This window comes from Dama dama, chromosome 15 (assembly GCF_033118175.1).
Source record: "Dama dama isolate Ldn47 chromosome 15, ASM3311817v1, whole genome shotgun sequence".
NCBI classification, from domain to species: Eukaryota; Metazoa; Chordata; class Mammalia; order Artiodactyla; family Cervidae; genus Dama; species Dama dama.
In genome coordinates this window covers 17633629-17657239 of record NC_083695.1, presented here as the reverse complement: position 1 = coordinate 17657239, position 23611 = coordinate 17633629, and the positions used below count along the sequence as shown (strand labels likewise).

Sequence of the window (23611 nt, the reverse complement as noted above, 5' to 3'; positions counted from 1 at the left end):
CACAAACATATCAACAGCACAAACTGAGCACAAACACTGATGTGAGCATTTCCACACATTTCCACAGATTTTATATTCAGGTTGCACCTTGTGGCGTGTGGGATCTTAGTTCCCTGACCAGGGATCTAACTGCACTCCCTGTATTGAAAGCAAGGAGTGTCAACCACTGGACCACCAGGAAAGTCACACAAATAAATTTTTTGCAGTTAACGCTACAAATTATGATTTTTTCACTCTAACTAGGGAATATACCAATAGTGAATTCTTGAAAGGACATAAAGAAGCAATTTTGAACAAAAAAAAAAAAGAAAAGAAGGTGAACATGGTTGGTCCTAACCAGAGGGCCAGAAAGATAAAAGATCAGCACCCAAACCTAAGGACACAAATGCCCTGGGGACACTTCAACTCGGCTACCTCTGGGCTGGCTTTATCTCTACAGCTAAAAATAGTTTAAAGTCACTCCTGCTCCATGATACAACTGTGTGGCAATGAAAACTGCATACCAGGCCACAAAGATTAGGAAAAAAATTTAATGACATCAAGGGAACTCTTCTTTTAAAAAGAAATTATAGAATCAAAGGTATATTCAAAAGCCTATCAGGCAGGGCAGATAAACGCTTTCACCCACAGGGGACTCCTTCACAACTAAAAATTCATCGGTTTAAATTTCATGATACAATGATGTTTTATTACAGAAACCAGAAACTTCCTTTAAAATACTTACTTTGCTCATGACAAATGCATTATGTCACAACCTTGAAATGCCCCTTCATGCCAAGTCCAGCTAAACAGACTTCACAGACTGGCCTTTCAATCCCTGGATGAATTAAAAGCTGGGGCGGGGGGAGGGGGCGGTGGTGGAACTTCCTTAGTTACACACAAATTATAATTACACTCCCAGGAAAATATCTAAAATTTAACCAGAAACCTGCACCTTTAACAACCTTAGGATTTGAGGGGCATTGAGAGGGAGAGCTGGAAATGGGACACTCGGTGCCACCAAAAATCTCTGGCTTTTTTCATTCCAGAATGTTTCTGTATAAGAAACTCCAAATCTGAGCCTGAATTTCCCCTAAATCCTACAACAGTCCATTTCCCAAGCCCACAAGGACCTGGGACAAGCCTCTGGTTGGACTCGTGGGTGGTCACGGTCTCTGGTACAAACCAAGGTGAGTCCCAATCATCGGCCCTTTGCTGGGAGCATCCTTACCTCACCCCCAGGTTGCCAGGTCTCCTGAACTTTTACTGACTCCACACAAGCAAAGCTGCCAAGACCAGAGAAGTCAATCAAGGGAGAGCAACATTTCCCCGAAGTATTCTCTCCCCTCCCTAAGCAGGGATCCTTCTGTGCTCAAATTTGAGAATTCCATACTCTCAACTCCTCAGTATTTAAATATCAACTCCTTGTATATTTTTGAGATTAATCCTTTGTCTGTTTATTCATTTACTATTATTTTCTCCCATTCTGAAGGCTGTCTTTTCACCTTGCTTATAGTTTCCTTTGTTGTGCAAAAGTTTTTAAGTTTAATTAGGTCCCATTTGTTTATTTTTGCTTTTATTTCCAACATTCTGGGAGGTGGGTCATAGAGGATCTTGCTATGATTTATGTCAGAGAGTGTTTTGCCTATGTTCTCCTCTAGAAGTTTTATAGTTTCTGGTCTTACATTTAGATCTTTAATCCATTTTGAGTTTATTTTTGTATATGGTATTAGAAAGTGTTCTAGAATATATATAGAATTTAGAAAGATGGTAATGAAAACCCTATATGCAAGACAGGAAAAGAGACACAGATGTACAGAACAGACTTTTGGACTCTATGGGAAAAGGTGAGGGTGGGATGATTTGAGAGAACAGCATCGAAACATGTATATTATCAAGTGTGAAACAGATCGCCAGTCCAGGTTGGATGCATGAGACAAGTGCTCGGGGCTGGTGCACGGGGAAGACCCAGAGGGATGGGATGGGGAGGGAGGCGGGAGGGGTGTTCAGGATGGGGAACACATGTAAATCCATGGCTGGTTCATGTCAATGTATGACAAAGACCACTACAATATTGTAAAGTAGTTAGCCTCCAACTAATAAAAATAAATGGAAAAAAATAAAATAAAATATCAACTCCTCTTGAATAAGTGAGAGATTGAGAAGGCGGAGGTTTCCAGAGTATTTCTTAGGTATATAGGATGTTCTTCCTATAGAAAGAAAAGTTCATCTTTCACTCGACAAGTATATAAGTCTCATGCTGGTGACTCAGCATAGGCCAGACCCTGCCTTTATTCAGCTTACAACCTTGACCTATATAGTCAAAGCACCCAACGGGTGAGGTCCAAGACAGAATTAAAACTCAGTTCTAGAGACAAGGGTCCCAAAGATCTTTTCACAGTCACCACTCCATCCAAATCAAACTTATACAAAATCTTAGCTACTCTTATTCTGGACAATGCACTAAAAAGCTAGTCATTTTACTCTTAACACTAGGACTGGGTAGCTACTGTTAGGACTCAAAATTAAAGGGTGCTTCCAGGGAGACCACTTGAGAGCTAGGTTGCAAGAAAAAATAGGAGGTATGATAATATCTTGATGCAATGATTTTCTTTTCATTAAGTTTCGAGGGGAAAACATCACCCTGTGAAATGAGCCAACCCAGACTTGATGTCATAGAGCTCCATGACCTTTGAAAAGTCTGACTGTGTTCTGTGGTACAACAGATTTATCAAGCCTCACATTCTTATACACTGATTCAGCCTCATCTTTTTCATTCACAGCAACATGAAAACACACGTAATCATTTAGCAGGCTTTTTTTTTTTTTTAATTTTAATTACTTTATTATTTTTTTTTTTTTATTATTATTATATATTTTTTTTTTTCCAGTGGGTTTTGTCATACATTGATATGAATCAGCCATGGATTTACATGTATTCCCAATCCCGATCCCCCCTCCCACCTCCCTCTCCACCCGATTGCAGGCTTTTTCTAACTGTCCTTACAATACAATTTCTGCCTCCCTGATGTTCCAAAAGTTAATCATTTGATGGTTAAAAAACCTTTGGAATCTTCCTGCCAATGAAAGCAATTGCCTTTATTTTCATGACATAGAATTCCAGGAATAAATTACTTCACTACTCTTGAAACATGGCTTCATGGATTGTGCAGGTAAAGCATTTCACATTTTAAGCTGAACAATTCATTTTTTATGTTTATTATAATTTCTCCAATGCCTCGCCCTATTTTATTTCATATTTTTGCTTCATAAGAAATATGGGATGGCAAAAGCCACAGCCAATAAAAACACCAAAAGTTGAGACAGGTGTAAACTATTACAATCCCCCAAACTACAGGGAAAGTCTAGTTAATTACTGAGTTAAAGGTGAGGGCTCGATTTGCAATTCTTCGCAGGGCATATGGAAACTTATTCAAATATCCTTTTCATTCTGAAATGCTTTTCCATAACATCTGATGCTTTATACAGCCAAATCTAAAAACATAAGGGCCAAGGGTCATGTATTTAATATTTAAAATACAGTATGGAATATCTTTAAACGTTCTTTTGAAAAGCAATGGTTTTTTTCACCCTTGTGCAATCTGAGCAAGAAAAGACCAAATTCAAATTACAAAAAAATAACTGAGAAATAATTCTTTAAATCTGTTAAGATTCAGGACATTCCCCCCCACCCTGTTTTCCCCATACAACCCAACTATAGCAGATTTGCAACTAAGAAGGCTGCTGCATTTCAAGTTCACCTGAAAGACAACTATAACTGTTTAGCTAGTCTGATTCTCTTGCAAAAATATTTTACTAACTATTGTTAAAACATTCACTTACTGTGTCTATGTAATCCATATGCTGAAAGAACTATACTATATATTTTATTCAGATATTACTGTTTTCAGAAAACTTCCCTACTATTTGGCTGATTCTACTGAAAGAGAAATCAGCAACAGATGTCCAAGATGCAGTTTCTGTATACTCCCAGAGAAACTTTTAAAAATGCTTTTTTTATTTATTTGTTTGTCTGGCTGTGCCAGGTCTGAGTTGTAGCACACAGGATCTTTAGCTGCTGCATGTAGGATCTGCTTCCCTGACGAGGGACTGAACCCAGGCCCCCTGCATTGGGAGTGCTGAGTCTTGGCCAATGGACCACCAGGGAAGTCTTTAGAGAACTTTTCATGTTCAGTAACCATACCTAACAGTCTAGACTGGCATGCAAAGCTCTGACAACTGACTGAAGTAATAGTGGACATTAAGTCAATTTTTAAAGTTTCTTCAGTTCTCAATCAAAGTCTCTCAAATACTCCAGCCAACTAAAGAACATCTCCCAGTTTAAACTCCAGCAGTAAGTAGTGTCATTTGAAGGCTGCATATCATAGTTAAGTGGGAGGATGTTCAGATCTCATCTTTCCTAAAACTCCTTACTTGCTTCCTAAGTACACTGAAAACAAATCAAATTCACTCACCCTGAAAAAACAAAAAATCATGTAGGCCTACCAAAAAAATTCAAGAAACAGCCAAAAATTAAAACAAATTTTATCTTAAGAGTGGCTGCGTATTTAAGGATGGTTTCTTCAGCTTCGGATTTATCCTTAAGATATTGTTTCATTATTGCAGTTTAAAAAAATTCCCATGTTCAAAAATGCAATAAATTGTTTAAGAGTACTGGGATTACAAAACAAGACATACAACATAGTCAATTCCATACTTAAGTATACATGTATGCACACACATATAATGTATATGCTAGAGGAAAAAAAAAAAAGACTTAAAGGATAAACACCAAAATATGAATAAGTGTTATTTGAGTGGTTGAATTATTGGGTTATTTATCACTTCTTTCTTTGCATTTTTCAGAATGCCTTTCAATAGCTTGAATAAATAGGTTTCAATAGCCTTCACATAGGGGGAAAAATCAGGTTAAGAGTCATTTGAACCCTTTTTGAGAGAACCAAGGTATTACCATCACTGGAGTCACATTTCCAGCCCAATGTGTATAGCAGAATCTGATAAACGTCTAAGTCTAATGTGCACATAAGCTACCTAAGGAGACAAATGACTAACGGACTAATGCAATAGGACAGTTAACAGCCCACAAAACCACGCCTGGCACTGAACATCACAGGCCTTAGTTAACCTAGCACTTTCTAGACTGAAATACTGATTTATGTGCACTGATTCTGAGTAAAAAAGTTTAAACAATGCCTAGAATTCACAACTTCACAACTGAAAACACTAAACAATCCAATATTTGGAAAACCTCTGAGACACATCCAAATGTAACAGCTAAACAAAAGACAGAAAGAGATGCTCTCTAAAATGCATGAACCAGGGGAGAACTTATTTATTATGTTTCTCATCTTACATATAAATTATACTTTAAAAGAAGGCCATTTTTGGTGATGGAAGGTAATTAGAAGAAAAGGAAGGCCATTTTTTATTGAAACGGCACACCAAATGAAATATAAACTAAAACAGATAACACCTGTTATATTTAGATTTACCACATTCCAAAAGGGTTCAATGGCTAAGAGTTCGAAAGAAGAAAAAGATGGATAATCTATGATAACTGGGCCAAGAGCATAGGCCATTACCTGAACAATACCTACACCAAAAATTTAAGACATCCATTGAGGTTATTTTTTTCATTTCCCACCAAAGTTTCAACAGAACTAACAGGGATGCCAAATATTATGATGGGGGTGAGAAGTCCTTCTATCTCTTCTATCTCTTCTATTAATGGTGGGCCATTGATGCCTCTTTCAAGTTAATATCCGCTAACTCGAACAATTAAGTCCTTTGCAGACTACACATCTCAACATTCAGATTTCAGGGAACTTTTTTTTCAATTCTATCTCTCAGGGCAACAAAGCTCTGTCAATATTTCAGAGCCCAGGACAACCTAAGACAGTGGAGGCCCTGCCACACACAGGGCGGTCTAGGAGTCTCGGGCATAGGCCAGTGTTCTCTCATCTACGGGCTTTAGTTTCAGAAAGTATCTGTTCCCGTCAAACATAAGAAAACAAATATTCACCAACATCTACATTATATTATTCATTGCTTCAAACACACTTGAACTCTTCAAGAAACTTGGCTAAGAGTTTATTCAGACTTCAAATTTATTGGCCTGACAATGAAGACTTTTTGAGGGCTGACGACCCTGACATACGTCAATGAACTCTGAGTCCAGTTGACTAACAGAAACTTTGGTCATGTCAAATGTCTTGCATTCACACCCTATTCCTTCTTACATAAGCAATCTCTGAAGCATCATTTAGTTTGGCCTGTGGTCACAAACACTATTTGATGACGAGTATTTACACAATATTTTTTTTAAGCAACACTCTTCTAGCTTTATCAGACACTAAAGGATGTTCATGGCCTTTATATAGCTCACAAGGGCTCTGCCTCAGAGCTGTGCTATAGCTACTGAGTGCTTGAAATGTGGCTCATCTGAACCCAGATGTGCTCAAAGAATTAAGAACACAGTGGGTTTCAAAGACAATGCAAAAGAAAGCAAAACCTCATTAACTGATTATATGTTGAAAGTGCACCGTATTTATATATTGGGTTAAAGGAAACAATATTAAAATTTACTGCACTTGTTTTACTTTTCATGTTGTTATAAAATTTTAAATTACACTGTGGTTCATATCCCATTTCCATGTCAGAATGCTCCTACAGAGGATAATAACTCTGCTACTACCCACAGAGGATTAAAAAGATTCAGGCAGAGATCACAGTGACAGGTCTGAAGGACCAAAAACAATGAGTCCTTCCAAACAGGAGGAGTTTTCAGCAGCTTGAAATCCAAGCTGTATCTGTCTTAACCCCCTAGGAACATTTTAAAGGAAAAAGCAAAAGGTTACCTGGTGTTTGTGGAGGTGGTGGGAGGAGTATGGAATTAAGAGCAGTTTGAATAAAATATGTAACATTAATAACCATTTCCTTAATGCCCAGCTTTGGCCCAACCCAAAACTATTTAAGAGTTTATGTAGATGGTTATTTCATGAATGAAGTTTATATTTCTTTTGTGTTTGTAGTAACACACCAACTGGTTTTAAATCAGAACCAAATGTGTTTCAGGCACGTTTCAAGTTCAGGTTATCTGCAGAAATCAGTGACAAGGTGATCTATTTGCTATTCTCCCCTCTGAAATGGGCACATGGGTGGAAGGGTATAAAGATGTGCTTCCCTTCATCAGGGCTTCTTCAATTCATTTTAACTCTGGAAGACTCATTTATTGATTCATTTAGACAATACTTACTTAGCACCTGAGGAATATACAGAGGAGATCAAAATTATGGAGTCAGAGAAAACTGGGTTCACCTCTCAGTTTGCCGTTGACTATAACTCCAAGTGACTCAGTCTCCCAAAGGCTCTATTTTCACCTTCAAAAATGTAAATACACACTCTGTAAGAATTTTAAAAATGGTAAACCTCCAACTCTGACCTCAAAGAACCTACATCTTACCTGTAAGTTCTTTGAGGTCAGTAATTAAAAATGACAAGAGTACTCTAAAAGACTGAACATTATGTAGGAGTCATAGATTTCAGGAATTCAAAGCATGGACGTGATAGGGAACTTCTGAGTTGCCTGTTTAACATGGGAAAGGACTGAGACACATCTCACAAGGGGAGATGTGGAAAGTGAAATCTGGGCAGAGAGAATGTGGTGAATACCCATGCCTGTTTATCTAAAGCTTCAGTTTCCCTTTTATGTGCCTCAGAGCACTTAAAATAGCACCCCTGGGCTTCTCTGGGAGTCCAGCGGTTAGGACCCTGCACTTCCAATGCAGAGGGTAGGGATTCAATCCCTGGTTGGGAACTAAGATCTTACATGCTGCACAGCATGGCCAAAAAATAATAATAAGCAGTAGCAAGGCTTGGGGTTCAGTTGTCCCACCTCCTCACAGTGGGAATGGGTAGCACCACACTAGGAATTTCAGGGACAACAGTGGCATCAAGGGCATGACTTATGGGGCAACAGACTTGAGGAGCCCTTTTGCTTTTACATCTTCTTGGCAGTACAGAATCCAACGGGAAGACAAACAGAAAAAGGTGAGACAGTGGAAAGGCGGTGGTACAGATGACGCCTGTGGCAGTCCAAAAAGAAGACAAGCCTTTGTGCAAAACAGACAGATCTGAACATATCTGAAGGTCGTTAAGGAAAACTCCACATCCAGCAATATTGGTGAAGCTACATACTACTGCACTTACCCACTAAATCCAGTACTAAATGAGTGTCTAGCTGTCCACTCTTCTATGACTTTAGAAATTGTACCAATAGAATGTCATTGACCTGCCACTCCTAACAACTATTACACAAGACTGTGATTCTCACTGCAAGGAGAAGCCCACCTCTGGCAATGCACTTTCGCTTTCTCCACATTAACCTACTCCAGGCAGACTCTTTACCACCTGAGCCACCGGAGAGCCCAGTGAACCACCACATGGACAAGGAATTCACACAGTCTTTCCATAATCTTTCATGTTGTCAATACATTTAACTGCATGACAAAATTTATCTTGTTTCACTGAATGCTCCCACTGGTACGAAGGAGGGAGATCTACTAAAGCAAAAAAAAAAAAAAAAAACCAACTGGACCAGGGCTTTCTCGTGTTCCAGCGGACTGCAGTTACAGCAACTTGGAAGACATATTGGGGGAGAAAAAACTGCCCTCAGATCCCACAGAATCTTAATCACTGTGGTATCCTAGGAATATGCGTTTTTATAAACATGCTGGATAATTCTCACATACAGTTAAGTCTCAAGCACTGTGACATTGCCAAAATTATGTGGTGACGCCAGAGCTTTCCTTTCCAAACTATGAGTCAAACTGGTTTTCTAGCATCCTAGCTAAGTTGCCCATGATCATCCACTGCACTTTTCACCTGAACCCCACAACTACAGAGAAATAAAATTATTCTGAGGCAAATAAAGGGTTTAAATCTGACAACCTCAGTCATTCTCGGCACTGAGGCCATCCCAATGCTCTGAATGTTCAGCATAATTCTTTACAGCCCAGAGAAGCTTTCAGGACTCACTAACGGATGGTAGAAATGGTCACAGACTTAACTTTTATTATTAAAACTGCTTCCAGCCCTTTCTAAACCTGCTCTACTCAAGGTCTGTTGAGTGAACACTGCCTCACATTGCTTCTCATTAGAAGAGATCTCTAGGGCTAATAATAATCAGCACGTGTCCAAGAGGCCTGGAGGACGTTTTCCTACACTCAAGAGGACCGGGTTATGATCTACAGGTTTATGAATGAGCTCAGAAATGCAAAGCAAGACAGCAAAGGTAGGCATTCAGAGAGGATTTAACCTACAACCCCCACAGGTCCTGCTGCCACAGCCAGCTGCACACTTCCACCTTCTGTAAAACATGGCTGTGTATAATCAAGTTACTACAGATCCCGGCATCCTCATTAAGAACACCTAGGAAAACATTTAAAGAAGCTCTTATTTCTTAAACTCAGCACTTTGCTGCCGATAAATCACAAGCGTGCTTTTAGGAAATTAAGCCGATCCCCTCCTCCCAAAACACTGGGTTTGAAAAAAGATTAAACTCTTTGAGGGCTAAGTCATCAATTCTCATCTCTGAAAAGAATCATTTGTTTTTGTTAAAACTGATCGAAATCTAACATCTGATTATAATTTGTTCCATTTAAAGGCCTTGGTTGGTTAACATGAATTCATTTTTCATCAGTAGGCAGGAAACCACCTTTAAATGTGGTTTTCATCTCAAACAATGCTTAAGGAGTAATTTTAAGGTAATAGTCTTTGGGCTTGGATAAAAGTTATAACCGATATCATTACCTCTATTTCCTTTCATAAAATATGTGTGTATATTTACGATGCAAACATGGTGGTCATATTCTAACCCATAGCTTTATTCTTCTTCCCAGAATTGTAACCTTGGTTAAGGATCACATTCTATCTCAATTAAAATGAATCTTCTGTAATAGTATCATGGTTCTGGATGTATTCATTTTCTCAAGCAGATCTATCTTCTCAGGAGCTTTCTGTACTCTATTTACTTTGGAGAGTTTAAACTCATTTTTAAATTCAAGTTCAAGGAACTAAATGTCTCGGGCTTTGATCATTCATCAGTCTCAAAATACTCAAGCTTTTCCAGCGAGGCTCTGTCAAGCTCTGGGTGTTCATAGTTAAAAAGCACCTCTCCCGAAACAAACTGTAAAATGCTATCAGCACAAATGAGTTCACTTTAGTAACATTTAAAATAAGCAAAAAGCACGGAAGAAACCAAGAGGAGAATTAAGGAAATTTAGACACAGGCACTTATTCAATTTTTTTTAAGTTATAAGAAAAGATGGTTTTGATGATTTGGAAAAGATGAAGCAGTCAGGAAAAAGTGATTACAATAAACTATTCAGTAAAAAAAAAATTAATAAGCATGATTTTTTTTAGATGCATGATTATTTTATTAAGAAAACTATAACTGGACAAACATTTGGGATATATTTTAGATATAGCTTTTTTCCATTTATTTTTATTAGTTGGAGGCTAATTACTTTACAATATTCTAGTGGTTTTTGCCATACATTGACATGAACCAGCCATGGATTTACATGTGTTCCCCATCCTGATCCCCCCTCCCACCTCCCTCCCCATCCCATCCCTCTGGGTCATCCCAGTGCACCAGCCCTGAGCACTTGTCTCATGCATCCAACCTGGACTGGCGACCTGTTCCACCCTTGATAGTATACTTGTTTCAATGCTATTCTCTCAGAACATCCCACCCTCGCCTTCTACCACAGAGTCTAAAATTCTGTTCTGTACATCTGTGTCTCTTTTTCTGTTTTGCATATAGGGTTATCATTACCATCTTTCTAAATTCCATATATATGTGTTAGTACACTGTATTAGTCTTTATCTTTCTGGCTTACTTCACTCTGTATAATGGGCTCCAGTTTCATCCATCTCATTAGGACTGATTCAAATGAATTCTTTGTAATGGCTGAGTAATATTCCATTGTGTATATGTACCATCGCTTCCTTATCCATTCATCTGCTGATGGGCATCTAGGTTGCTTCCATGTCCTGGCTATTATAAACTGTGCTGCAATGAACATTGGGGTGCTCATGTCTCTCTCAGATCTGGTTTCCTCGGTGTCTATGCACCGGAGTGGGACTGCTGGGTCACATGGCAGTTCTATTTCCAGTTTTTTAAGGAATCTCCACACTGTTCTCCATAGTGGCTATACTAGTTTGCATTCCCACCAATGGTGTAAGAGGGTTCCCTTTTCTCCAAACCCTCTCCAGCATTTATATAAGCATGATTTTTAAATGGATCATAAACTGTATGTGAAATATGACTACAACTAATAAGTTAAATATTCTTTAATTGAAAGTGAAAGTGATAGTCACGTCTGACTTTTTGCAACCTCATGGACTGTAGCTCTGCAGGCTCCTCTGTCCATGGAATTCTCCGGGCAAGAATACTGGAGTGGGGTTAGCCCGACTCATCAAGAAACAAAGGGAAAAGAACCAAACTAACAAAATTAGAAATGAAAATGGAGAGATCGCAACAGACAACACTGAAATACAAAGGATCATAAGAGACTACTACCACCAGCTCTATGCCAATAAAATGGACAACTCGGAAGAAATGGACAAATTCTTAGAAAAGTATAACTTTCCAAACCTGAACCAGGAAGAAATAGAAGATCTTAACAGACCCATCATAAGCACAGAAATCGAAACTGTAATCAGAAATCTTCTAGCAAACAAAAGCCCAGGACCAGATGGCTTCACAGCTGAATTTTACCAAAAATTTAGAGAAGAGCTAACACCCATATTACTCCAACTCTTCCAGAAAATTGCAGAAGAAGGTAAACTTCCAAACTCATTCTATGAGGCCACCATCACCCTAATACCAAAACCAGACAAAGATGCCACAAAAAAAAAGAAAATGACAGGCCAATATCACTGATGAATATAGATGCAAAAATCCTTAACAAGATTCTAGCAAACAGAATCCAACAACATATTAAAAAGATCATACATCATGACCAAGTGGGCTTTATCCCAGGAATGCAAGGATTCTTTAATATCTGCAAATCAATCAATGTAATACACCACATTAACAAATTGAAAGATAAAAACCATATGATTATCTCAATAGATGCAGAAAAAGCCTTTGACAAAATTCAACATCCATTTATGATTAAAACTGTCCAGAAAGCATGAATAGAAGGAACATACCTCAACATAATAAAAGCTATATATGACAAACCCACAGCAAACATTATCCTCTATGGTGAAAAATTGAAAGCATTTCCCTGAAACTCAGGAACAAGACAATGGTGCCCACTCTCACCACTACTATTCAACATAGTGTTGGAAGTTTTGGCCACAGCAATCAGAGCAGAAAAAGAAATAAAAGGAATCCAGATAGAAAAAGAAGAAGTGAAACTCTCACTGTTTGCAGATGACATGATCCTCTACATAGAAAACCGTAAAGACTCTACCAGAAAATTACTAGAGCTAATCAATGAATATAGTAAAGTTGCAGGATATAAAATTAACACACAGAAATCCCTTGCATTCCTATACACTAACAATGAGAAAACAGAGAAATTAAGGAAACAATACCATTCACCATTGTAACAAAAAGAATAAAATACTTAGGAGTATATCTACCTAAAGAAACAAAAGACCTATATATAGAAAACTATAAAACACTGATGAAAGAAATCAAAGAGGACACAAACAGATGGAGAAACATACCGTGTTCACGGACTGGAAGAATCAATCTTGTCAAAATGTCTATACTACCCAAAGCATTCTATAGATTCAATGCAATCCTGATCAAGCTACCAATGGTATTTTTTCACAGAATTAGAACAAATAATTTCACAATTTGTATGGAAATACAAAAAACCTCGAATAGCCAACGTCATCTTGAGAAAGAAGAATGGAACTGGAGGAATCAATCTGCCTGACTTCAGACTCTACTACAAAGCCACAGTCATCAAGACAGTATGGTACTGGCACAAAGACAGAAATATAGATCAATGGAACAAAATAGAAAGCCCAGAGATAAGTCCACGTACCTACGAACACCTTGTCTTCGACAACGGAGGCAAGAATATACAATGGAAAAAAGACAACCTCTTTAATAAGTGGTGCTGGGAAAACTGGTCAACCACTCGTAAAATAATGAAACTAGAACACTTTCTAACACCATACACAAAAATAAACTCAAAATGGATTAAAGATCTAAATGTAAGACCAGAAACTACAAAACTCCTAGAGGAGAACACAGGCAAAACACTCTCCAACATAAATCACAGCAGGATCCTCTATGACCCACCTCCCAGAATATTGGAAATAAAAGCAAAAATAAACAAATGGGACCTAATGAAACTTAAAAGCTTTTGTACAACAAAGGAAACTATAAGCAAGGTGAAAAGACAGCCTTCAGAATGGGAGAAAATAATAGCAAATGAAGAAACAGACAAAGGATTAATCTCAAAAGTATACAAGCAACTCCTGCAGCTCAATTCCAGAAAAATAAATGACCCAATCAAAAAACGGGCCAAAGAACTAAACAGACATTTCTCCAAAGAAGACAGACAGATGGCTAACAAACACATGAAAAGATGCTCAACATCACTCATTATCAGAGAAATGCAAATCAAAGCCACAATGAGGTACCATTACACGCCAGTCAGAATGGCTACCATCCAAAAGTCTACAAGCAATAAATGCTGGAGAGGGTGTGGAGAAGAGGGAACCCTCTTACACTGTTGGTGGGAATGCAAACTAGTACAGCCACTATGGATAACAGTGTGGAGATTCCTTAAAAAACTGGAAATAGATCTGCCAATGACCCAGCAGTCCCACTCCTGGGCATATACACCGAGGAAACCAGAACTAAAGAGACATGTGTACCCCAGTGTTCATTGCAGCACTGTTTATAATAGCCAGGACATGGAAGCAACCTAGATGCCCATCAGCAGATGAATGGATAAGAAAGCTGTGGTACATATACACAATGGAATATTACTCAGCCATTACAAAGAATACATTTGAATCAGTTCTAATGAGATAGATAAAACTGGAGCCCATTATACAAAGTGAAGTAAGCCAGAAAGATATAAAGACCAATACAGTGTACTAACACATGTATATGGAATTTAGAAAGATGGTGATGATAACCCTATATGCAAGACAGAAAAAGAGAAACAGATGTACAGAACAGACTTTTGGACTCTATGGGAGAAGGCGAGGGTGGGATGATCTGAGAGAACAGCATTGAAACATGTATATTATCAAGTGTGAAACAGATCGCCAGTCCAGGTTGGATGCACGAGACAAGTGCTCAGGGCTGGTGCACTGGGATGACCCAGAGGGATGGGATGGGGAGGGAGGTGGGAGGGGTGTTCAGGATGGGGAACACATGTAAATCCATGGCTGATTCATGTCAATGTATGGCAAAAACCACTAGAATATTGTAAAGTAATTAGCCTCCAACTAATAAAAATAAAGGAAAAAAAAAAAAGAATACTGGAGTGGGTAGGCATTTCCTTCTCTAAGGGATCTTCCTGATCCAGGGATCGAACCTGGGTCTTCTGCATTGCAAGCAGATTCTTTAGGGTCTGAGCAATGAGAGAAGCCCCATTATTCCTTAAACATACACACAAAAACTAGGGACACTCATTAAAAGATCAAAATGTGTATGCTATGAAAGAATATGATTACTACATTATATTATAGTATTATAAACTGTTTTCATTTCCCAATTTTTCTTGGGATATACCTGTAGTACTCTGAAAATGACCACCAAAAATATAGACACACATACCCATAAAGGTAAACCGCTTAAGAGTCTTTATCATAAGTCGAATTATTTTTTAATTATCTCCCTTGAGAAAATAAGGACTTTATGAATTTGCATTTACTCATCTATCTAACTAAACCCAGTCAAGTCTGGATTTCCAAAGGCTATTTTAAGATTAACAAAATCAAGGGGAGGGATAAACTGGGAGATTGGGACTGACCTATACACACTGCTATATATATAAAATAGGTAACTAATAAGAACCTACCGCATTGCATAGGGAACTCTACTCAGTAATCTGTAAAAACCTAAATGGGAAAAGAATCTAAAAAAGAATAGATGTATGTAAAAGTGAATCACTTGTCTGTATACCTGAAACGAATACAATGTTGTAAATCAACTATACTGCAATTAAAAAAAAAAAGGTTAAAGTTAAAACAAATGTGCAAAACAGTACAAAATCTACCCAAGGCAGGATGCTCACCTTCAAGTAAGTCATGCCAAGCTCCTCCCACTGCTGTGAGGTAGAGACAGCCTCCACTTTCCCACTGCCTGGCCCTAATTCCATGTAGACTCTCCCCCTGTACAAGGCAGTCAGCTTAATTGTACCTACTCAGTGGCTATAAACAGAACACTACAGCTGCGGCACTTCCAAATAAGCACTTAACCAGTGCAGTCAGGAGCTGACAAAATGAATTTGAAAAATGGGGTGCTATGTTACATGCCTGTCATAGCTGCAAGGGCTGCGAGTCAACTTCTCAAAATAGCGTTGCTGCTCACACCCTCGAGAAACTCCCCTTCACACTCACAAGCAGAGACAATGAGGGTCAAGGGAAGAGCAGAGAGTTCACCTCTAGCACTGAAGAAAGAACATCTTCAGCCTCCATGGATGTATCTTAAAGTAATTCGCAAGCAATCTTAGCCCAAATTAAGTCCCAAAATGTAAGGAATCACAAAACAAGACACACAGGTGTTCCCTCCCACCCCTGTTCTACTACATTTTGCAAAAGACGATGGTAATGTCATTGGCTCAAGTAAGATGTTGTCTGGAAGACACTCAAGTGGCTACAGTGCATGAAGAAATATTCCCATCTGAAGAAAGGTCTCCTGGACTCACCACTGTCCTGTCCCTGAGATGGAGGGAAACTAGTCTCACATTTTTTTTAAACAAGATGCTCCTTGGGCAAGCAATCCACATTGATCTGCTACTGTGTCCTTCCCTCATCAAGGTGGAGATGATGGAAAAGAAGAGGACAGATAAGCAAAAGAAAATGAAGAAGAATTGTTTAAAATTATTTGAAGGGCTTACAGTTTGGAAGAAAATCAACAGCAGACTATTCTCTAAAGATAGGAACTCAAAATCTAACTGCTCCCTACTTTATCCACTACTATCCCCCTCCCAAAGAAGAAAAATGAACAATGACAAAAGAGATGGCAAAGAATATTATCCCAATTTGAACCCAAAACTAGTAGTCAGCCATACGTGGAATACAGGATGTATTTCCCATCATGACACCTGAAGAAAAGACTCTGTCTGGAGAAAGCCAATTCATAAAATGAACAAGATATTTATTAGAGGATATTTTTCCTCTCACAAAGTTTTCTGTGGAAACTTTCATTCTAGGAAGAAGTTGAGTGCACCATACAAATGCATTGATAACACTGTAAAAGGTATGAAGAGACACAAAGGTCTGTCACATTCTGGGAAACACACTCTATGTATCTTAGAAAAACGATCACCACCACCTCCTCCTGAGAAACACTGCTAAATGCTACTTTATATGTGGTAAGCACCTGGGAAAGTTGGTGGCAGAGCCTAGAAACAGAACCAGGAGCAAGAACAACACAGAGCAATTCATGCACACCATGGTCCACAAGGAGGGCCTTCGTTTGGACAGGCTGGGTGTCCTCGGGGTTAAAGAGCACACAGCTCAACTCCTGAGGACATGTCAGCCTTTCGGAGACAACTCTAGGTGCCTAACATTCAGAACATGGGAACAATACCATCTTCTCACTGCATCTTACGACCTCTCCGCCGGGTCAGCTTCCCTTCCTGTTCTTTGCACTCAGCAACAAGGTGTAAAAGCAATCTGCTCCTCAGTCTCTTGACAAAAGAAAGTGAAAGTGAAGTAGCTCAGTCCTGTCTGACTCTTTGCGACCACATGGACTGTAGCCTACCACACTCCTCCATCCATGGGATTCTCCAGGCAAGAGTACTGGAGCAGGTTGCCATTTCCTTCTCCAGAGGATCTTCCCAACCCAAGGATCAAACCTAGGTCTCCCGCATTGTAGGCAGACACTTTACCGTCTGAGCCACCAGGGAAGCCAAGAGAAGAGACCCTTAAGCCCCACTCACTCTGGGTTTAAACCTCCCCAGCTCTTCTTAGGGCTTCCCAGGTGGTGCTAGTGGTAAAGAAACCGCTTGCCAGTGCAGGAGACTTAAGAGACATGGGTTCAATCCCTGGGTTGGAAAGATTCCACGGAGAAGGGCATGGCAACCCACTCCAGTATTCTTGCCTGGTGAATCCCATGGACACAAACAGTCAGACACAACTGAAGCAACTTGGCACGCACATGGTATTTCTTATCTTCCTATGACTCAACAGCACCTAAAGCAATGTGAAGCAGCACATGTGTGTGTGGCAACTTCAGAGGACAGGATGTGAAACAGATGTGAACCTGGGAAATGCAGAGGCAACTGTGATGAATTAAAGCGTACTTCCCAAAACCAGGGACAGGGAGTGTGTGTTTAGATCTTTGAAGGAAGCCAGATGCACACCAGTAGAAAGGATTAGTAGACTGGAGAAGGAAAGCAAGCATTCACAGTCAAAGGTCAGTTTCTCAAAAGCAAAAAAAAAAAAAAAAAAAAATTTAACATTTATTTGGCTAAGTCAAGTCTTAGCGGTGGCAGGCAGAATCTTCCTTGAATCTTGCAGCACATGGACTCTCTAGTTGTGGCACATGGGCTGAGCACTCCGAGGCACGTGGGATCTTAGTTCCCTGACCAGGGATTGAACTTGTGTCCCCTGCATTGTAAGGCAGGTTCTTGACCACTAGGGAACTAGGGAAGTCCCACAAAATTCTTGTCTCTTTTCAAATAAGATATTTCCCACTGATTCCTCAACACGGCATTGGTTCTACTCTGCTTCTGCATAAACTCCTTTTATTTCCATGTATCATCCAGCAAGCAGTTGCCTTTTTTCAATGGATAATCTAAGGAAGTGACAAAATGACAAGGGATTGAGAACAATGGGAAGGACAATTAAATGCTGAGAGAAGGGAGTCACTTTTATTAGAGAAACTTGGAACACTTCCAGTTAGCCTGTAGATTTGCCATGAAAGGAGTTTTAAGTCTGGGTATAATTCCCAAGCCTCTCACTTTCACATAAGAGGGAAATAAACTCATTTCCCGAAGCATCCATCTTCACAAGAAATTCAAGTACCATAACTATCACAGCCTTTGTCAATGCACACGATGTTTCCTGGCGGCAACTGGAACTGAGAGCAGCAAATCAAAATTCTTTGATTAAAGAGAAGTTTTAAGAGATGCTCTACAACAGGGAGAGATTTGTTTTTAACAGACTTCCTTATAATGAGTCATTTCATAGATAGAAGGCTCAAGGATGACAGCCAAGAACCAGCAGACACAACTGCTCAGCACAAGCAGGCCGTTTACATCCAACCCGGTCAGAGACGTCAAAATTCTGCTTCCAGCCAAGGCCAGGCTGAGCATCACTAGGGCAAAGGATCAGCACTGCGTCCTTAGTCAGCAGCTCCCTAGTTTGTCAAACTGTGTATGAAAGATGAATTTCTCCTTAGTCCAAACAGCTCCAAACTCCTCTATGCAGAGTTTTCTGCTTCATGCGCAACTGACATCAAGCATAGCAGAGACAAAAGAGCACACCACCCATCAACCCACTGGACTGATGCTGGCTTATTGGTAATTTCACAGGAATAAATAAAATTTTACATTCTCTAGAAACAATGGTCAACAGGCAAGGATGGAAACAGCCGTACAGGATGTCATAACGAAAAGTCAACAGTGCACCCACTGGATGACTCTAAGCAAGATGACTTAATCTCCCTCATCTGAAAAGAGGGCAAAAACAGTCCTTAGTCCTATGCTTTTTTTATTGGATTCTCCCAACAAGTAGACTCTGTGACAAGTATTTGAGTGAGAGTAATTTATGCAGGAACTGACCCCAGGGGTCGCTGGAATGGAGGAGGGAAGGTAAAATAAGAAGACAGCAAAGAGGAAGTGATCCAGGTATGTGAGTGGGACACCCTGCTGGCCTCAGGGCCAGTTCTGCAGGGGACCTCTCAGAGTTGCCTCTCGAGGGGCTCGGAAGTGGACACACATCCTCTCCCAAGTCTAGCCTGTCACTGCTGGAGGGCAGCTTCCACTCCAAGCAAAGTCTTCGGGCTACAGGACCCTCAGGCATGAGTCACAGGCCAAACTCCTATAACCAACTCATCAATGGGTTCTAGCGGTGAAAGGCCAGGCTCCCAAGAAAACCGTCCGACCCAGGCAAACTAAGACAACTGGCCCCATGACCCGGTGCCAGGGTGGTGAGGGGCTGGGCCAGGGCACTGCCAGTGTCTGCTCAGCCCTCCAGGGTCACGACGATCAGGTGCGCTCCTCCAGGCAGAGCGCTCAGCCCCAAGGGCAGCACTCAGAGTGGGATGTCAGCTCTTCCTGTGCATTCAAAGCAGCCTAAGAGTGGGATCTGCTCTTCCATACAGGACACAGTCTCTAGGGCTGGGCCCACTCACACCACTGCTCAAGCTGCAGGTCCCAGTCAGCCCAGGGGGCTCCAGAATGGCACAAAGGAGAGCTTCCAATCGGAGAAATGTCTTCCTTTACCTACTGCGTCACTGATTCGGAGCAGAGAAGCTCAGCTTGAAATTCAAGCTACACATAAAAGAGAACTGAAGGTGTCAAACCAACAGAAGCAGCTCTCCTACTCAACTTCCACATCACTGACGCCCTCCCTACCCTCCTGCAGTGTGAAGTGACACACACGAGGGGACCCTAAACTCCCAAGGCTGATGAGACACCTCTGCTCCCCCATCAGCCGTGTCATCTGTTTACCAAGACTCGGCTCTATCTGTTTCCAAATGTCTGCCAAATAATCCTAAAAATCGTGACCATTTCTAATCCTTCATGTTCAGAAAAGGCCTTGGCCCTACAACAAAAATAAATAAATAGATATTTATATTTTAAGGCTATAATAAAATATTTATAGTATGTGTATATTTTTATGATCCCCCAATTTATCCACACTTGGTTTCAGTCACTTTGGAAAAGCACTTATATTGTTTTCAACCACTCCTCTAGGTGGTATATGTGCAGTGGCTGAGGTGTCTGTTCAAACATATCTTCTCAAACAACCTAGGGGAGACTCTCCCTGAAGGTGGCAGAGAAGACACCAAACTTTTGGTCCCTTCCTGGCTAGTTATTAATGAAAAGGAATGATATACTTCCCACGATACACAGAAAATGCAAACAGTCCTATCTGTTACTGCTAAACCTTAAACATGCTCCCAGATTTACTCAAGTCGGGAGCTGTATGAAGATTTAACTCTTAGAATGAAATGGAGCTTCTTAGCCACCCAAAACCTATTTCTCTTAGTCTATCACTTTTTCTTACAAAATAACATTTCCATATACTATAGAACTTTGAATCGTAACCACATTAAAATGTTTACAACATAGAGGAACAGAACTAGTGAGTGCAAGTTCAAAACCCCAAAGACTGTAAGGAGTTTCAAACAGCATTACCATCTGCATCCACAAACTTCATGATACTGACCTGAAATTTTGAATATGAAAAATATTTTTTCCAAGAGGGAAGGGGGGACCAGAGGACAGAATTGGGAGTTTTGGTTTAGCAGATGCAAATTATTATAAAGAGAGTAAACAGCAAGGTCCTATTGTATAGCACAGGAAATTATATTCAATATCCTGTGATAAACCACAATGAAAAAGAGTGTATGTGTATGTATAACTGAGTTGCTTTGCTGTACAGCAGACATTAACACAACATACTTCAATACAATTAACTTTTAAAATAAACAGGTAGAAGAGAAAAAGAAACAATAAAAAATTTTCTTCTCTCTGAAGCTTCTGGGCACAAGGCTTAGGAAACTTTACAACTGGACATCTGTGGCATACACCTGCTGAATTGTTTGAAAAAATTCAATTCTACCCCATAGGGCAGGAAATTCTGCTCAACAACAGGAAAATAGATGGAAAGATGAAACTCTTCAGCTGTGTGAGGTAACGAGATGTGACAAAGTAAACTGAACATGTATGTGTGAACACACAAAGGGATGGAAGGAACAAAAGACACCTAAAATTCATGAAGCACTAATATTCATAAGGCACTAAATCTGCAGGAGGCATCTCAGGCACACTAAATATTCACGATACACAAATTATACATGAGCCATGGGGCACTCAATATTCATGAAGTCTTAGTTAGGACAACAGGGTAACATTCTTTTGCACAAGACACACAAATAAAACCCAGAGTGTGAGCAGGCTAACTGGCAGATCCCTGTGTCTCTCCCACAGAGAAGTAGACAAACCTGACCCTGGCTCTAAGTTAAATATGTTTGGTTGATCCCTGTTTGCCGAAGTCACACTCAACTGAGTGAACACAAACACACACACACACACACACACACAGAGTTTCCAAAGGCTATATATATGTTTATATGTAACTGCATGTTTCTAAACCTATATATGAGCTTCCCCAGGTGGCTCAGTGGTAAAGAATCGCCTGCCAATGCAGGAGCCGCAGGAAATGCACTTTCGATACCTGAGTCAGGAAGATCCCCTGGATGAGGAAATGGCAACCCACTCCAGTATTCTTGCCTGGGAAATCCCATGAACAGAGGAGCGTGGTGAGCTACAGTCCACAGGGTCGCAATGAGTCAGACATGACTTATCGACTAAACAACTAAAGGAAAACCATCCAAATAAATACAAGCAATATTGCGTATTTTGTATGTAGCATACCAACCCCTACCTTTCAGAACAAAAGCTGTATGTTTGTTAATACATAGGAACAATACATCTGACCACCTCTCTGAAAATATATTACCTGCCACATTGGGAGAACGAAGACTATTCTGCCTAGAGCTTTAATAAATGAACTAGAGTTAATAATAATAAATTATTGGGAATACAGAATCATAGCTGATTTTTTTAAACTGGATTTCAAAATTACCTCAAAGAGTTATGTCATATGGTCCTCAATAGGAACAGACCAAACAACCTGATCCTTACTTGCTGTACAAAACACTCTTCAAAATCAAAGGGAAAAAAACTGCAATGCTATATAAATACATGACTCCAGTCTTATTAAATATCACACATTATTGATCTGGTTCACACAGCACTGAGTAGACTGAATTTCACACTTCAAACTCTACTTCTGTAACTCATTAATGTTTGCCAAGTACAACTGTAAATTAGACATCTAAGGTGCAGAAAATTAATAATTATATAGGTGAGTTTGCACAATGACTAGTTGTACTTATTCTGAATTTGTATTAACTGACTAAAATAGAAACACTTGCAGTCATCTTGCAATCATGTCAGCCTTTGTTAAACTCTTGTACTCAAAAAATGTTCTATACCTACTTTGTCAGTAACTGCCAAGAAGACACTGAAATACACTAACTCACCCCAATTTGCCCAGGAGTTGACCATTTCTAGCACTAAAAAGTCCATCTCCTCAAATACCCCTTAGTACTAAACTAAGTGGAATAGTTGGTCACGCACACTGAGAAATAAACGAGAAGGAAAAAGAGATATGATTCTTATACCCATAAACCTTACTGCCCACTGGAGGAGAGAGAAATTAATTAACAATCACAAAGAGAAAATTTCCTGGTGTACAGGGCCCAGGTTCAATCCCTGGTCAGGGAATTAGATTCCACATGCCACAAGACTTGGTGCAGCTAAATAAGTAATTTGTTAAAATCACAAAGAGAAATTATGTAACAGCATCACAACAATGACCCTTGTATCATAAAGTATGGCTAAGGCCCACACCACAGCACATGTTCAGAGAGCAGCCTGTGAGCACCATATACTGGGGAAGCCCTCCTCCCAGATTTTACTGAGACACCAGGACCAGCCCTAACTCCACCTCCCATCAGACATTATGCATCCAGTCAATGCAAAAGGGGACTGAGAATTCAGCGTATGGTCACCTTTAGGGAAGAGTGGAATTCATGGGGGAAGAAGTGATTTCTTCCCATTTCTGATTCAAAAACCAAAGGTGTAAAAAGAACAAGATTGAGACAAACACAGAAATGAGAAAGGAAAGCTGTAATGAATTGAAACATCATTCAGGAATATGCTACAGTTCACCTCACAAAGAAGAGAATTTCAACATAGCAAGGCTAAGAACAGCTACTGAAAAATTATATGTGTACACATGTGTGGTGTGTATGTGATGAATTTCATGTTTATGTTCAGAGTAGAGATATGCAAGTACTCTACAGTTAAAACTGCAGAAGAAAGGGACTTCCCTGGTGGTCCAATGGTTGAGATTTGCCTTCCAATGCTGGGAGTGCGGGTTCAATCGCTGGTTGGGGAGCTGGGATCCCACATGCCTTGAGGCCAAAAGGCCAAAACATAAAACAGAAGCAGTGTTGTAACAAATTCAATAAAGACTTTAAAAAATAATCCACTTCAAAAAAAAAAAAACTTTCAAGAAAAAAATTGCAGAAGAAAAACTACAGGGAGGTCTGTGAACCCGCAGCTGGTATCCTTGACAAGCACAAGGAAGGTTT

At 39.8% G+C, this 23611-nt stretch overlaps 1 protein-coding gene across 2 annotated transcripts in view; it reads right to left on the bottom strand.

Annotated features, from left to right (window-relative positions):
* The window catches only part of BICC1 (BicC family RNA binding protein 1), a 368187-nt gene that overhangs the window by 265661 nt on the left and 78915 nt on the right, over positions 1 to 23611 (bottom strand). Inside the window, exon 1 of one of the 2 annotated variants that reach the window (XM_061161567.1) lies at positions 7256 to 7370. The exons of the other annotated variant lie outside the window; for it this stretch is intronic. The gene's annotated coding sequence lies outside the window, so the exon portion shown is untranslated. Of the gene's footprint in view, positions 1 to 7255; positions 7371 to 23611 lie in introns of those variants that run through there. 2 annotated transcript variants of the gene reach the window in all.